The sequence below is a fragment of the Helianthus annuus genome, chromosome 1 (assembly GCF_002127325.2).
Source record: "Helianthus annuus cultivar XRQ/B chromosome 1, HanXRQr2.0-SUNRISE, whole genome shotgun sequence".
NCBI lineage: Eukaryota > Viridiplantae > Streptophyta > Magnoliopsida > Asterales > Asteraceae > Helianthus > Helianthus annuus.
In genome coordinates this window covers 132,231,670-132,248,839 of record NC_035433.2, presented here as the reverse complement: position 1 = coordinate 132,248,839, position 17,170 = coordinate 132,231,670, and the positions used below count along the sequence as shown (strand labels likewise).

At 38.3% G+C, this 17,170-nt stretch overlaps 1 long non-coding RNA gene across 1 annotated transcript; it reads right to left on the bottom strand.

The window, feature by feature from the left end:
- Window positions 1-659: 659 nt before the first annotated feature.
- On the bottom strand, window positions 660-2,451 carry LOC110939892. The gene is made up of 3 exons (XR_002592577.2): window positions 2,324-2,451; window positions 1,745-1,811; window positions 660-806 (listed from the first exon to the last, which is right to left on the bottom strand). It is a non-coding gene; the product is annotated as an uncharacterized LOC110939892 (long non-coding RNA).
- Window positions 2,452-17,170: the final 14,719 nt, after the last annotated feature.

Here is a 17,170-nt window from a genome sequence, read left to right as displayed (position 1 = left end):
AAATGCATATTTATGGCTTATGGTAAGTTGTGTGAAACTTGTTGATGAATTTTCAAAAGAAAAAGATATGCTATTAAGCATGGAAACCTCCATTTTTAAGGGGAAACTATGGCAAAATTTTTGTAAAAATTAAACACTTAGAAAAATATTTTTAAACAAGTGTTTACAAGTAAATTTTGATCATAGTTTTTAATATAAGAATTTGCTATAATTTTTATTACAAAAATTACAAATATTGGAGGTTGATTTTTGATAATAAAAACCACTAAGTATATATTTAGGAAAATATATATTTAGATGTCACAAAATTATGTGCTACTTGTATATTGATTGTATTAGTTATATTAAAATTAGGACTTGAAAATAATGCACCACACCAAAATACCAAAAATTGTAATAAGAAATATTACCAAATTCACAAGAAAATAAATATATATCTTATACCCGAATATCGGACAAATTGGACAACGGACATTAGACTATATTTATATATATATATATATTCCGGAAATAAATTCGTAACTTAACAAATGTGATAAACTTTAAGACCCAACTTGAACTAACAGAATTAATAATATATAACTTGCATTTAGTACAAAATTTACGAGTTTACAAAAAGTTTTCATGATTTTAAGACCCTATAAGGTCTTAATATTGTAGTCATCATGCTACTAGTTAACTTTAAAAACATAGTTTCAAGTGTTCACATATTTCTAAAACAAAATAAACAAAATGCGGAAGCTTCATTTGGTGCGTTCGGTTCTTGTTAATTGCTTGATCACCATCCGGATTAGGTCCATCTTCACCTACGGTCAAACCATTTAAAATTATTAGTTTGACACTTTAAACATCAAGTATAAGCAAGTTCCATACTCAAAGTATAAAAAAAAAACAAGAAAATCTCGGTTCTGGATGCTGGCGTCACGCGAGGGAGGCTGTGGCGTCGTGCCACCACCGTCGCGTCACGCGAGGGAAGTTGTGGCGTCGCGCCACGGCGTGATTTCGACAGATTGTTGCTTGTTGGAGTTGTGTATCAGTTCAGCACCAAATCTTAACGTTTTAAACTTTAAATTAACATAACTTTTGACTCGTAAGTCCGTTTTAAGCGATTCTTTTTCCTACACGTCCGAAATTTAATTACGGACCCGTTTACCATCATTATTCGCGTTAAAACCCGGTTTATAAGCAATTTGCTATTAAATCCATTTTTCAATTATTCGACCCGTTTGTTTGTAAGTCATACAACTTGTTTTATTGTCATCTCTTGTTTTCAAAGATTTTTGCCCATTCCCGGGCTTACCAACAATAGCGTTTCACTCTCTTACCGAGAGTTGCTTATGCCTTAATGACATGCTTGATTTTCGAGGATTTAAACATGATCCTCTTAACAATATGACAAGCATAATTTCTAAACTTTAATCCCCATACCAAGGGTTCATTTGCAACAAGTTTAGCGTGTCCGCTTCACGGCTTACGCTTTAATTATAATCAATCATCGAGTGATGCTTCAGTCACTTCAACAATTACAACTCGACATTGTTTTTGACCTGCTTAGATGTCGAATGGAGACCACCATTTCAAAGACATACTAACTCTATTTTTACCCAATGTTTTGAACCGTTTTATTTGTCAAGTGAACTTTGTCACTTTCGCGACATTACGGGTTTCCTCTTTTGCTACTTTTCACCACAACAAGCTAGGATAAATAAATAAACATAATGTAACGAAACTATAGTTCGCGTACCTTTAGAGCACACTCTTCAACCGTGTATCACCTCCGGCTTGTCCACTTGACGATCCGGATTCTTTACCTAAAGAGTTCCATTCACAACTAATTTAGAACCCTTTTTACAATCATTTATCATAATTCATTATGATATCCTAATCTGCGTTTTTGTCCAATTATTAACATTTTAATCCTCGCTTAGGCGTTTTAACAAACACCTAGCGGGTCGGATTTTTACATAATTGATACAAAATTCATGATTTGTTGTTTCCATCTAAATTAACTTCAATTAGGCATATTTACACATGTTTTAACTTCTATATTTCAGAATTTACCTCTTGGAATTCAGATTATACTAAAACAAGAATCACAATCCTAGTGTTCATCAAGTTTCTACAAACTTATTAGTCACCTACATTGGTGATTATAAACCTTACAAGCCTCATGCAAGATTTTGATAAGATATCATCTAGGGTTTATCCCTAGACACCATATTACTTCTAATTTCACCCATGCAAGACATAATCAAGCTCAATTTCAGTTCTTCACAATTAACCAAGAATTTGAGATGAATCAAAACATCAAGATTTTACATACCTTATGATCCCTTCGACGAGGTGATCGCTAATCTACATTCAGATTTCGATTTGGACTTGATTTGAGCCATCAACTTGAGGAAAATAACATGAACTAGGGTTTGAGGGGATCTCCTGGTCGCCCCTGGGTTTCAATCGGACCAGACACACACTTTTTGTGTGTGTGTTTGGGGTTTTAATTTTTGTTTTATTATTTCAAGTTTTCCTATTTAACACCTTTGGCCCTCCTACTAATGCCAAGTTAAGCTTTAGATGTTTTAATCAAGTTTCTTGTTATAACTAGACTTATGACTAACTAGGTTGTTTATTCCTAGTTAATTTATTTTCGTTTATTGTATACTTTATAACTTTAATATAAAGTTTTATATTTTCGGGGTGTTACATAAACGGTATTTTTGAAACTGAAGAAACGGTAAAATATGAATTTTTATAACTATTACAAAATATATCATATTTTGTCAAATAGAAAACATATTATTTTTGAGTGGAGAAAAATATATATTTTCTTAAACAATTCAAAAATATATTATTTTGATCAAAACTAGAAATATATATATTTTCTAAGTTTAATCTTAAAAATATATTGTTTTTAAGATATATATGAAAGTATACTTATTTTTGCCAAGTAAAGTTTATAGATACTTTTCTATAAAAATTCTCTTAAAATATGTATATTTTAAGAATATAAAGTGGTGATTTTTAGTATATAAAAATAATATTCTGGAAAATAATGCACAAATTAAGTATGAAATACTTAATAAGTACAAGAAAATACGTATTCCTATACGTATAAATACATACCGGAATACACTACCAATACTTGGCAAAATACACGAATACAAGTATACCTATACTTGGAAAATACATATGTGAGAAATACATGATAAACCAAGTTAAAAATATATTATTTTTAACAATATTCCAAATAATTGGATAAAAATAGTTTAAGTTAAAATATTTTTATTTTAACTAATAATTATATAATTTGGAATTACATAATACATATCAACCGTATAACTCAAAGAATACTAAATTCCCAAAAATAAGTCTTAATAAACAACTAAGACTAGGAGTCGTTACACGACCTAAACGTCTAATAAAACATGGCACGTGCGTGTAGGTAGTTGTACGACTCGTAAGAAGGATCTTTGAGTTACAAGACTGCGGACGCAAAACCGTGAGTTCCTGTCCCCCTTTTCTTTTAACTGTTTTCGGTTTTATAACTTACGGGGGTGAAATACATGTTTCAAATGTTTCAAATGGTATGGTTAGCTAAGGAATGAACTGTTAGATCATGTGAATGGGTAGGCACAACACTTAAGACCATTAATCTTTGTATAAAGACCGAGGGGCATGAGTGATAGATCTATTTGGGTGTTGCGAGCCCCACCCATGGGTCCGTGAGTTGGCCCATGTGGTGACTATGTCGTTCCAGCCGGGTGGCCCGGTACGAAATCCGTAAAGGTTTGAGCCTTCCTACACCATTGCACACATATTAATGTCCTTGCAAAACATTAATTGATCTGTTCATAGACGCTTTCATACCGGATTACAAAGGCATACTTACAAATGATTACAAGTTTATACGAGCTCACATACAAAACATATGAACTCGCTCAACTTTTGTTGATGTTTTCAACTTACATATATTTCAGGAAACTAATTGGATCTGGCGGCGTTAGAAAGATTTCAAGAAGATATTTCAAGTTTGATGTCATCCTTTTGGAAGGGTTTGGTTAGTATTAGACCGAGATTTTATACTCTATTTAAGTTAATGATTGTTTCTATTATTAGATTGTATTGTCCTATATATAGGACCTTCTTTGTACACAATATTCATTTAATATAATACACAATTACAATACAAATCATATGGTATCAGAGTTATACGCTCTTGGAATACCGAAACCCTAATCAGCCGTCACTGTTCGACTTTACTGTTCTCCTTTTGCTGTTTCTTTCTTTTTCTGTCGCTCTTTGTCCCATCACACGAGCAGCCATGGTTATTGTTTCCTTTACCACAGCAGACAAAACTGCTCACAATTCTCACAAATTCGGCTTCAAACTAAGCCCCACCAATCATGGATACTGGAAAACCATGATCAAACCCTTTCTTATCACTAATGGCCTGTACGTTTATATTGATGGCTCCCTTCCCTGTCCACCTCAGACCATTACTGTTCCCGCCTCCTCGTCTGGCAAAGACCTATTACCATCCACACAACAACCAAACCCTGACCACTCGACATGGGTTTCCAATGATGCCCATGTCCGCATGCTTCTGCTGTCCACAATCTCTGAAGCTTCTTTCAAACATGTTCACGGTGAAACCTCTCATGATCTATGGGAATCCCTGGAACGTGCCTACGCACCACACACATCTTCCCGGGAATACACACTAAGAACTCAACTTCTCAAGATAGAGATGCAATCTGATGAAACATCCGCTACCTATATTACAAGAGCCCAAGAATATAATGATGCACTAGCAAACATAGGTGCAGCCATGCCAGAAAAGGATGTTGTGATGTTGATCATTTCAGGTCTTTGGGAACAATATAACATCTTGAAACCCACCCTTGTTGCACGACACCCTCCGGTAACTCTCCTGGAATTACCTTGACTACTGGCTGATCACGAGTACATGACAAAGAAGGCTGATCCCATTATCCCTGCTGTCAGCCAGGCTTTCACGGCTACCACCAGCCGTGAATCAGCCCTGCAGGCCAGCCTTCAGCTGCCTCCTGAAACAGTCCAATCACTTCAAAATCTGATGACACAACTAGGCTTCAATATGCAGCCTGCACAGCACCAGAATCAGGCCAATTATAGCTCTCGTGGACAGCCTACTCGTGATCGGAACAACAACAATCGGCGCGGACGAGGCAACTACAACAACAACCGCAACACGGGCTCCTCGTCAGGTAACAATTCCAGATTTGCTTGGGCATCTAATCAGAATACCGTCTATGGTTCTTGCAACAGGTGTGGTATTGGACATGTCCCATCACAATGCCCAAATCATGATCCAACAACAATCCGTCCACCACGATACGCTCCACAAGCAAACTTTCCTGATCATCGCTCACAAGCATCAACATCTTGGCTGCCGGACACTAGTGCAAACAGTACTGCAGCACCTGATCTCACCAGCCTTGACAATGCTGAGCCATATTTTGGTAAGGACACTCTTCTTGTTGGTAATGGCAATAGGTTACCCATTCTCCATATTGGTTCCACCACTTTCAATTCACCAAACAAAACTCTTTCTATTAAAAACATCCGACACGTTCCACAAATTAAACACAATCTTCTTTCCGTACAACGTTTTTGTCAAGATAACAACGTCTTCTTTGAATTTCACTCTACGTTTTTTTGTGTGAAGGATTCGGTTACCAGAACTATCCTCCTCACGGGTCCAAGTAAAGATGGTCTCTACCCTCTTCATCTACCGAAAATCAACCCTGTCTCAAATGTTGCTTTTTCTACCGTTCGGGCCTCTCCTACAACTTGGCACCAAAGACTTGGACACCCTCACTTGCAGCTTTTACAATCTATGCTTTCTAAGAACTGTCTTCCTGTTAGTAATGACTCTGTTTTACCATTTTGTAATTCGTGTCCTATGGGAAAATCCTCGAAATTGCATTCATCTTCTTCAAATTATAAAAGTACTAATGTGTTGGATCTAGTATTTTGTGATGTTTGGGGACCGGCTCCCGTTGCTTCCTTTTATGGTCATCGTTATTTTTTACTTTGTGTTGATCATCATATTAGATACATGTGGATATTTCCCATCAAACAAAAATCTGATGTATTTGCCATTTTTAAACAATTTCACACAATGGCTGAACGACAATTCAAAACACAACTTAAATCAGTTCAAACAGATTGGGGAGGGGAATTTCGAAACCTATCCTCTTTCTTTGCAAACCTTGGAATTCTACATCGCCTATCTTGTCCTCATACAAGCGAACAAAATGGCTTTGTTGAGAGGCGCCACCGTCATGTGGTCGAAACCGGTCTCACCCTTCTAGCTCAATATGGTGTTCCAATGCGTTTTTGGAACTTTGCCTTTGAAACCGACACATACTTGATAAATCGCATACCATCACGTACCTCATCCCACGTCTCTCCCTTTGAGCATCTTCTCAAACGTAAACCCAATCTTTCTTTTTACGTGTCTTCGGGTGTCAATGCTTCCCTCATCTTCGTCCCTATAATCCACACATAATGGATTTCCGCTAATCACCATGTATCTTTCTCGGGTATAGTCCCTCACATCACGGTTACCAATGTCTTGATCTTACCTCGAATCGCATTTACATCGCCCGACATGTACGGTTTAATGAAACATACTTTCCTTTCCTTCATTCATCTTCCCCTATACCTACCCCACCCTCTCCTGAGCCTTATTTTTCATCCTATCCTTCACCACCTGAACAACCATTTCCTTCCAATCCAACTGAACCGTCTACACCCTTGGCCCAAACCCAACCGGTCCAACCATCCTCACCATCGGCCCAAACCAATCCGGCCCAACCACCTTCGGCTCACATCCATCATGTCCAACAACTAACCGAATCTGTTCAACCACCCAACCCATCCTCAACCGAACCACTTACTGTCACTTATAAACGCCGCTCAGCTACGGACACTCACCCCACCCTCCCAGCCTATCAAACCTACCAAAACACTTCACCACCAAACACATCCTCCACCATACCCATTCCACCACCTTCTGACCACACCCAATCCAATTCTACAACCACCAACACCGACACCCAACCTCGCCCTCGCCCTCTAAACCTTCGACCAAACCCTAAGCAAAGGGCTTCTTACAATGCTTCCGCTTTCCACACCTCCATTGATCCTTCCTCAACCGAACCCTCCACCTTTGCCATTGCTAACAAAAGCCCTCAATGGCGCGCTGCCATGACAAAGGAGTACAAAGCCTTGATGAGAAACGGTACCTGGACTTTAGTACCACCAGTTCCTAATGCTAATGTTGTTGATTGTAAGTGGGTATACAGGTTGAAACATGATGAAAACGGGAATATCAAACGTCACAAAGCTCGTTTAGTGGCCAAAGGTTTCAACCAACAGCCAGGAATTGATTATCATGAGACATTTAGTCTACTGGTGAAATCCACCACGGTTCGTGTAGTTTTGTCTCTTGCTATTACAAGACAATGGCCTCTTCGCCAGTTAGATGTTCAGAACGCCTTCCTTCACAGAGATCTCAAGGAAACTGTGTACTTGCGACAACCACAAGGCTTCGTCGATTCACAAAAGCCAGATCATGTTTGTCTACTCCACAAGTCCTTATATGGCCTCAAACAAGCCCCAAGAGCCTGGTTCAATCGCCTCTCCAGTACCTTATTACAACTTGGGTTTCACGGATCCAGAACAGATCCTTCATTGTTTATTTATTCTCATAATGGTCACTTATTATACATGCTTGTTTATGTGGATGACATAATCCTCACTGGCAATAATTCTCGGCTCATTGATCACATCATTCAACAGTTGGGTACCACTTTTGCAATCCAAGATATGTGTCGGTTGTCATATTTTTTGGGCATTGAGGTAATTTTTCAGGGCCATGACTTGCTTCTCTCACAAAGGAAATACATTGCTGACATTATTCAGAAAGCAGGTCTCTCCCAGTCAAAATCGGTTGACTCTCCTATGGCTCCTAACTCTGAATTGGCTCTTGGAGACAGTCCTCTATTTGACAATCCAGTGCAATTCAGACAAACAGTTGGGGCTTTACAGTACCTAACTCTTACCAGACCGGACATCACATTTGCGGTCAACAAAGTCTGTCAATTTATGCACTCGCCTACCGAAAATCACTGGTCAGCAGTCAAAAGAATTCTTCGGTATCTTCAAGGAACATCCAGTCTCGGGTTGCTAATTCAACAAAAATCAGCCCCAGTGATTCATGCTTACACTGATTTTCATAATCACTCTCTCACTGCCTTTACTGATGCAGATTGGGCTGGTTCTCTCGATGACCGGCGATCCACGGGGGGTTTTGCCATCTATCTTGGCTCCAATCTTATTTCATGGCGTGCTCGTAAACAACACATTGTCTCTCGGTTATCTATAGAATCAGAATACAAAGCCCTAGCCGACATTGTTGTTGAGTTAACATGGCTTGAAGCACTTCTAAAGGAGCTTCATGTTTCTATGGCATTGTCACCTATCATATGGTGTGATAACCTAGGTGCCACTTACTTATCAGCCAACCCTGTTTTTCATGCACGTACAAAGCACGTGGAAATTGATTTTCACTTTGTCAGAGAAAGGGTGGCTCGGAAACAACTCTTCATACAATTTATCAAGACGGATGATCAAATTGCAGATGTGTTCACAAAACCCCTTGCCTCAAAACGATTTCTATTTCTTAGGTCCAAGCTAAAAGTTGCTCCCCGGCATTAGCTTGAGGGGGGATATTAGACCGAGATTTTATACTCTATTTAAGTTAATGATTGTTTCTATTATTAGATTGTATTGTCCTATATATAGGACCTTCTTTGTACACAATATTCATTCAATATAATACACAATTACAATACAAATCATAGTTAGTATATTTTATCTTCGATAAGATATACGAACCAAAGCCTTAGTTTAAAAAGTCTTTTGTTTTAAAAAGTCCTTTATGGAACTTATTACTTTGAATGGTTTGTAAACTTAACTTGAAGTTTGTTGGTTTAACTTAACAACTTGGATTTGTAATATTTTGAAACTTATGTAGGGATGAACATCATGTTTTAATCATGTAGTTGTTTATTATAATTGAATGCAATGAAACTGATCAAGTCACACATCACACGCTTCCGCAAAAAATCAGGGTGTGGCATTTAGGCCTGGCACTTTCGTGCGAATGGGCCTGGCCCAATTCGTACGAAGTGCATCCGCACCAAAGTGCCATCTCCACTCTATAAATACAAGTCCATTCTTTCACTTCCAAATCTTCAACAACCGAAATTCTCTCTCAAGCTAACATTGAGCAGATCATTTGGAGCTCATCTCAATCACTTCTATAACTAGGAATATTGCGAGGTTGAAGAAGAAAGGTTTCAACAGCACGGATTGTCCATCAACTCAATTTTCAGACTTTTGGGATTGTTTCAAGTCGATTTCAACATTGAGGTTGAAGTGGAATTGTGCACAATAGGCACACCAACTATTTGTGTTCAGCTATCGATCAACTCCATTTTTAGACTTTTCGGGTCGGATCGGATTGATGTGAAGACGTTTAAGGTTGGGTCGATACCTGTGACGCTTTCATTTGAGATTTAGTGTTGTGCATACTTAGCTTTTATATATATTCTGATATACTAATAATAATCATATGTTGTATACGTGAGTTGCTATTGGATTCTGAGTGCATACTTAGCTTTTATATATATATATATATATATATATATATATATATATATATATATATATATATATATATATATATATATATATATATATATATATATATATAAAGATTTTTATACTTTCATATATAAAAATCTTGTTCGTTCAATTGTGTTCGTGAACGTTCGGTAAGGTGTTCGTAAACATTCGTTCATTTGCGTTCGTTTATGTTCGTATGTTCGTGTTTTAATTAAAGATTTTTATACTTTCATATATTTTATCTATACTTTTTATACTATTAAACTTTTATTTATATCATTACCCTAACAATTAAACTAGGAAACCCTCTTTCACCTTGTTTATGCACCATTTCCCTTTCTTTTCTCATTATTTACATCGACGAATATGATCTACATCCGTTCCACAATATGGGATTCAAGTTCTAGTGCTACTCTCTGGGTTATCCACCTTTATCCTTCATCGCATTCGCCAAATTTATTTGTGTTCGCTTGTGTTCGTGAACCGTTCGTGAACACGCTCATTTCCTTAATGAACGAACTCGAACATAAAATCTCGTTCGGTAAGTGTTCATGAACCGTTCGTGAACACATTTATTTCCTTAACGAACGAACACGAACAAGGCCCCGTTCATGTTCATTCGATTCGTTTACAGCCCTCACGAAATCACAAGAATCCTTTACAAGTAAAATATAAAATCAAACTTTTTTTTCGTAAAACCCCCCATGCTTGGGGTACAAAATCATAATCCAACAAAAAGTTGCTAATTTATAATATGAAAATAAGTTAAATAGATAATAAGTACAATAAAAAAGAACAAACTTATAAAAAGATAATAGAAAATATATTTGTTAAAAAAAGTTAACTTTATTAAACTTCAAGGTTGTATTATAACTTTATTAAAGTTTGGGGATCGAAACATAAATCATGTATAGAAAAAGAGTTATTACTACACTTCTGTATGATAAATCTATTAAAGTTTAGAGATATAAAAATAAATCATTTATAAAAAAAAAAAGAGTTCTTAGCGTTTAGGGTCGTTTGCTAGTTTTATTAAAGTTCGGGATTAGAAACGTAAATTATATATTAATTAAAAATTAATAATAACGTTATACCCTACAAAATTGGCCAATAAAACATTGGCACTCTTAACAATTGATTTTGTTGTTATATAGAAATTTATAAAAAAAAAGTTATTAGCGTTTAGGGTCGTACGCTAATTTCTATTAAAGTTCGGAGTTAAAAACGTAAATTCTATATTAATTAAAATTAATAACAATGTTATACCCTACAAAATTGGCCAATAAAACATTAGCATGGTTAACAATTGCTTTTGTTGTTATATAGAATATTAATAATACAGTGAGAACTAGCCAACCAAAGATAAAGTCACTTGGAAGTCTGAATCTGCGTAGTTAAAATGAACCGGAAGGGTGCCACAATGTGACCGGATGAAGCATGGAGGTCCACTACGTGGAACGAATAGGTAAAAAGCACCACATTGTGAAACTTCTTAAGTCTAAATCTAATAAATAAATATTAAAGAATACGCACGTTGATAATCAACAAGTGACTATTGTTTAAACATGATTACTATCTTTGATCAAATACACTAAAACACTACTGTATTTCTGAAATTCAATGATCATTCAGAGCACTCAAGATGTTATAAAAGACGTGTTAGTCAAGTATATGTAATTATTCTAAAATTTAATGATCGTTCCACAATGTTTTAAACTAAATCCGTGGTAGAAATATCCGCAGTAATTATTAAGTTAACATAGCACTATAAATAATATTGTATATGCTTTGTTTATTTAAAAATAGCTTAAAATCCACAATACACAATAAAAATTGATTATTAGAATAAATTCGTCACTAATTTTTTTTTAGGGTAAATTACACTTTTCGTCTTTATGTTTGTATCAAATTGCGATGGATAGCCTTTAACTTTAATAATTACAGTCACTGTCCTTTACTTGGTAAACTCAGGACATCTTTCATCCTTTAGCACTAACAAAGTTAAAACTTTTAGTTAAATATGACATGTGCATTGCACATGAGGGCAATTTGGTTATATAACACACTAGGTTAGAACCCCGTGTATTACACGGGTTGAATAAATGTAATTTTATATATTTAATTAAAACAGTTATTCTTTAAAAATCTCGTTTATTACACGAGTTGAACAAATGTAATTCTATATATTAAATAATAAAAAAAATTATATCTATAAGAACTCCATGTATTGTACTGAATAAATGTAATTTTATATACCAAATAATAAAAATCCGTGTATTGTACGGGTTGAATAAATCTAATTATATATACTAAATAATAAAAAAAATTATATCTTTAAAAACACTGTGTATTACACGGGTTAAATAAATGTAATTTTGTAACCTTGTATACCGCAAGCGGGGCGAATATATACTAAATAATAAAAAAGTTATATCTTTAAAAACACCATGTATTACACGGGTTAAATAAATGTAATTTTGGTAAATAATATGCTATTGGATTCGTCTAAAAAATCATAAATTTGGTTCGGTTTAATTCGAATCAAATCACAAACTTGGTTAAGTTTAATTCGAATTGATTAGAACCCCAATTTGAAAAATCAAAAACAGAATTATATTATTAGCTTATCTTCCTAATTAGTGTTTTTTTTAAGTTTGATCTAATGTATAATAAGTTATTTTGTATATTTTGTTTTTACTTTAAATTTTTTATATGAGCATATTATTGTTTTTTTAAGTTTAAGATTAATATATTATTAGAAAAAATAGAATGATTCTATCCAACATTCAAAGTAAGATAAGATTTAATATTAATTGATTATTTACTATTTAATTAATTGATATAAGATAAGTATGAAAATATAGGAAATTACAAATATAGACATCTTCAATGAATGACACGTGTCACTTATTGGTTTCTTTTATTATAGTAGATAGATATATTATAATAAATAAAATAAAGAAAATTAATTAATTTGTTAATATGTGTGTATAAGCATGTATTATTTAAAGATAACCTACACACCAACCACGAGCATCTCCATCTCCACCATCACCACCGCTACCCCAACTCTCCGGCAACCACCACCAACTTCGCAACAACCACCCTCACCACCACTTCAACCTATGAAACCCTATCTCAGATTTGAAACCCTTATACATCTCAACCATCTATTCCCGTATCCGAGTGCTAAATGAGTACAGACCTGAAATTACGGCCAGAAATTGGTGGTGGGGTTTAAAGGCCTGAAATTATGGCCGGAAAATGGTGACTTCTTGTTAACTTCCCCAGATCTGAAACCCTTGCAGGAAGAACTCTCTTTTACACATCCAAACTCTCTTTTCCATCAGTTGACTTTAGTCAATCAAGAACATTGGTTTTTCACCCTTTATTTTTTGGTGATCTTTGTTAATTTATTGTACTTTTTATCATATTTCAGATGCAATGGTTGCAAACAAATTGTTTAATGAAAGTCCTAGCATAATCTGTTATTTGAATATTTTTAATCTGTTTGAAACATCGGAGAAGGTCAAAGCGAGTAAATATCATCATAACTTTGACCATTTTTTGAGAAACAAGTTGTTAATTTATAAAATTGATCATTTGGGAATGTCTAGAATTGCTAGTTCTGGAATTTATTTCATTGATTTTGACTTTTAGTCAATATTCATCGCCAAAATATACATCTGTGATAAAGTGGCTGATACAATGTTGTCATGCCTGGTGAGGAATAAATGTGGGAAAGATGAGAAAGGAAGAGAATTGAGCTATCAGTTGCTTCTTTTATATGAGGAGTGTTGATTTTTAGCTGCATCCTTAAGTTCCAGTTGCGAAAAAGTAATTTTAATTTAGGTGTCTTGAAGGGGTATGGTCCCGGATCTCGCGTCAGCATCGACCGCGAGTGACCATTACCCTTATCAAAACCCCCACCAGCTAACAACCTACTTGTGCCTATGCGAAGAACGCGTCGACACAAGGGTTGAATCCAATCTATCTAGTAACAAAGGAGGACTTACATGGAACATGAGAACGGTAGAGTGATGCGACATAGCATCACATCTGGTGTATGAAAACGAAAGTATTCACAGCGATGCGGCCTCGCACCGCGTTCCAGTGAACACTTCTATCAATACAAGGAAGCTGGATAACAGCAACAGTCACCACAGGCGACGATGCGGCCAGCACCGCATCTCGCGTATTTCTTGATCACTAGCAAGAGACGCGATAACATCAGATGTTACCGCAGGCAGCGATGCGGCTAGCACCGCATCCTATACGTTCAACAAGTGGGACTGACACCACAGTGCAAGTGGAACCAATGGCAGTCACCTGTCAGATCTACGGAAGCGACAGACTGACGTGGCGTCGTCTCAACGACCGACATGTCTGACACACCTGCAAAGGTGCAGCATGCCGTCAGTCTATCCATCCACCTCCTCCTTCACTCCTCGGCTATAAATACCAACCCCAAACCAGGTTTGAGGTATCTCTTCACAACTCCCTCACTACTACTATAATCTTACTTTGCTTCCCAAGCAAACTACTGATTCTCACGCCGGAGAGTGGTAACAAGGAGCACCCCCCACCCCATCCTCCTTGTTACGAGTCACGGTTTGTTTCCTTGTGCAGGAGATCAACCCACCGGTGATCCAGCCAGCGATCCTCGAGAGGAAGGGATTAACCCTTCTTGACGAGACCAGTGAGTTAACCCTGCCCGGTTAACCATTGTTTCATCATTGGCGCCCACCGCTACTCTTAGCACTTTTTCGATCATCCTTTGTCCTCTCTCAAAATCATGACTGATCACCAAAACAATACTACAGGTGATAATCTATAGGGGTGTTCAAAAGTATCCGTATCCGAAAATCCGACCCGAAATATCCGATATCCGAATCCGAAATATCCGAAATTTCGGATATCCAAAATTCGGATATCCGAATTTTTCGGATTCGGATTCGGATAGTGATTTTCAAAATTTTCGGATATTTCGGATATCCGAAATATCCGAAAATTTAATTTTCATTTTTTTCGGATATCCGAATATCCGAAGTATCCGAACATATCCGAAATATCCGAAAAATATCCGAAAATATCCGAAAAATATCTGAAATATCCGAAAAATATCCGAAATATCCGAAAAATATCCGAAAACTTATATTCGGATATCCGAAAATATCCAAAATATCCGTTTCCGAATATGAAAAAAATAATAAAAAAATAAAAATTAAACAAAAAGTTGGATTTTCGGATATCCGAAATTTCGGATATCCGAAATTTCGGATACGGATTCGGATAGTGAAATATGGTATCCGAAAATTTCGGATATCCGAAATTCGGATATCCGAATTTTCGGATATCCGGTTTTGAACACCCCTAATAATCTACTCCCCACCAACACAGGAAATCTGGGGAGTACCCCACCGGAACCGAATCCGGGCCATATCGGCACATCAACGCAAAGGGGTCCATCCCTAACGTTCGGACACGACTTATCACGGTACGCATCTGTGATCCCCCCGAACATGGACCCCCACATCTGGTATGACCAACAGGCCACCCTGCTGGCCGCAACATACAACCGCGCTTGTGCGGAAGCGCACATACAAGCTGGGCCAACCCCAGCACCGCACACCCCTGCCGATCGTATTTTACAATACGAAGGCAGGGTGCATTCACGTCGAGCTTCGAGAAGCAGACGTGAAGACCGCGGATCCTCTTACTGTTCGGTCCACACAATCAACGAGGATGATTCCGCATACGGGTCCCACACCAGAGAACCAGTGCATACCCGCCTAGGTCCTTATGTTGAGGACAGACGACGATCCACATCCCGACATGGCTCTAGAATTCAGAGCCGGTTGGGCCCACAGCCATACACCGAAGGGTATGGTCGTACCGACCCGGACGACCGTACATATTGTGGGGATTCGCATGACACCTGCAGCAGACCGGGAGGACGCAATTATGTTCCTCCCACTCAACCCCGCAGTACATACCTCAGGGCTGCAAAACGCCCTGAGAACCAGCCCTATAGGCCGAAAGTTGCGGCCGAAAACTCCAAATTCGCCTCGCGAATAGCCCACGCCCATGTCACCACAACAAAATTCCCATTCAACGTTGGGAAATACAGTGGTTCATCCGACCCGGACGACCACATGAACATTTTCATCGGCGCAGGGTGCAATGGCCAGTGGGATGAGCCCACTTGGTGCAATTTTTCCCCCAGACCCTTACGGGTCTGGCCAGGGCCTGGTTCGATTCTTTGCCAGTGGCATCACTGGCCTCATTCGAGGATTTTCATGCAAAGTTCCTCGCTCATTTCAGCCAGCAACGACGTCACGCGCGTGACTCGTTGGATGTCATGAATATCTGGCGCAGAGACAACGAATCCCTAGAAGCATTCGTTGTCCGATACAATAAAGAGTGCCTAGAAATAGGCGACGTGGCAGATCAAATGCCACGAAACCATTTCATCAAAGCCGTGAAGGATAAGCAGATGGTTATGACCATCTCCGGCAAAGAAGGCTTGCCTAAAAAATGGGAAGATGTCATGGCCGCAGTCAAGACATACGCCCAGACACAGCGGTCTCTCGAACCGCATGTGGCAAAGGCAGAGCCCCAGGCCGAAACTTCCAACCACGGGTCCAAGCGTAACAATAAACGCAACCGGGACGTAGGGAATAGCGATATTTCCAAACCATACGTCCCGCGGACCAACCCGTTTGACCCGAGGAAACGCAGCCCTCAACGGGACAACCGGGCACCAAAGAAAGATCCTCGGGACCGCAACTGGACCGAGATCAACATGTCACCAAGCGAGTTCCTTCTTGCGGACCCGCAATTCTTGCGACCGGCCCAACCGATGAAGTCCAAGAAAAATCAGGACCTCACACTCTACTGTGAGTATCACAAGGACTCGGGCCACACCACCAACAACTGCATCAGTCTCCGGCTGGAGATTGAGCGGGCCTTAAAAGAGGGGAAACTGCAACACCTTTTGCCAGGTGGGCAAAAACCCACCAAGTGCATCACCCCTCATGGCGAAGGTACCTCCTCCGGAAAGAGAACCATGTACGTGGCTTCCACCCACATGATCAACGGAGGCAAAGGTAGGCCGTGCAAACCGGCGAGAAGGCCGGACAATGACTGGAAAGACGAGCAAGTCGTCTTTCCAAAAGTCCGAGGCGGTCCGCGCGACAGGCGCGCCGTCGTTATTACAGGCCAACTGGCACATTACTGCACCGAGCGTCTATTCATCGACCCGGGCAGTACGTCTGACATAATCTACGAACAATGCTTCAACCAGTTCGACCAGGAGGACAAAGATCGGTTGCAAGCAGTAGATTATCCATTGGCCGGGTTCGCAGGGGAAACTGTCTTTCCCCTGGGCCAGATCACTTTTCCTGTGCGTCTTACCAGCGGTAGACACACA